Consider the following 1586-nt stretch of genomic DNA (forward strand, 5'->3'; position numbering starts at 1 on the left):
TCGCCTTCGGGAGCTTCGCCGGCGGCCGCCTCCGCGTGCCCGGCCGCGGGCCCGAGCCCTTCGACGTGTCGCCGGCCGCGAACCGCGCGCGCGCGGGCTCGCCCTTCTTCCGCTTCGACGCGGCCCGGGAGACGCACGGCGTCGAGCCCTTCGACGGCCTCCGCATCGCCGTCTCCTTCTACGCGCGCCGCTGCGACGGCCTCTCCGCCGCGGCGCGCGCGGAGCTCGCGGGCCTCGGCTTCCGGCTCCCCTAGCGTTCGCCGCGACGCCGCGACGCCGCGCGCCGCGCGTCCGCCGCGCCGCGCCCGCCGCGACGGCGGGACCGAGCGTCGTGGATCCGTCCAAAAATCGCGGAAATCCGTCGCGGTCGCGGTCGCAGCCCCTCGGCCACCGCCCCACGCACCACCACCACCGCCTCTGCCTCGCACCCCATCACGCACCACCACCGCACCATGATGGGCCTCCACCGCGCGCTCGCCGCGCTCCTCGTCCTCGCCGTCGGCGCCGCGGCCTCCGACTTCTCCGAGGTCGCGGAAATCGTCGCGTCCGACGGCGCGGCGGGCGACAACTTCGGCGTGTCCGTCGCCTCGAGCGGCGACTTCGTCGTCGTCGGCGCGAAAGCCGACGACGACGCCGGCACCGATTCGGGCTCGGCCTACGTGTTCCGCACCACCGACGGCGTCACGGAGCAGATCGCGAAGCTCGTCTCCTCGGACACCGCGGCGCTAGACCAGTTCGGCGTCTCCGTCGCCATCCACAACGACATCATCGTCGTCGGCGCGAATCACGACGACGACGCCGGCTACGATTCGGGCTCGGCCTACATCTTCAAGACATCCGACGGCGGCGCGACCTGGCCTCAGGTGGCGAAGCTCGTCGCGCCGGACGCCGAGGCGGGCGACCGCTTCGGCTGGTCCGTCGCCGTCGAGGGCAACCTCGTCGTCGTCGGCGCAATGGAGGACGACACCAACGCGGGCTCGGCGTACGCGTTCCTCACGTCGGACGGCGGCGCGACCTGGGACCAAGGCGAAAAGTTCGTTGCCGACGATCGCGCGGCGGAAGGCCGCTTTGGCAGTGACGTGAAGATAAGCGGCGACGTCGTCGTCGTCGGCGCGTATTGGGACGGCGGCAGCGACTTTTCTACTGGCAGGAAGGGGGCCGCCTACGTCTTCCGCGCAACCGACGGGCGCACGGGCTGGACGCAAGAAGCCAAGCTCGTCGCAAGCGACCGCGCGGTATGGGACCACTTCGGTTATGCAGTTTCCATCAACGAGGCCGGAGACGTGATCGCCGTCGGCTCATACGGGGACGACGACATCGGCTCCAGTTCTGGCTCGGCGTATGTCTTCCGCACGACGGACGGCGGTGCGGCCTGGACCCAAGCGGCCAAGCTCGCTCCAAGCTCGCTCCAAGCAGAATCTTACTTCGGCAACAGTCTCTCCATCAGTGGCAACACACTCGCCGTCGGCGCGTTCGGGTCCGACACCTTCACTGGCCGTGCTTACCTCTTCTCAACGACGGACAACGGCGCGAGCTGGACCCAAGACGCCAATTTGCAGGGCAGCGGTAAGGCGGTGAACGACCGC

This window comes from Aureococcus anophagefferens (assembly GCF_000186865.1).
Source record: "Aureococcus anophagefferens unplaced genomic scaffold AURANscaffold_1, whole genome shotgun sequence".
Classification (NCBI taxonomy): Eukaryota; class Pelagophyceae; order Pelagomonadales; family Pelagomonadaceae; genus Aureococcus; species Aureococcus anophagefferens.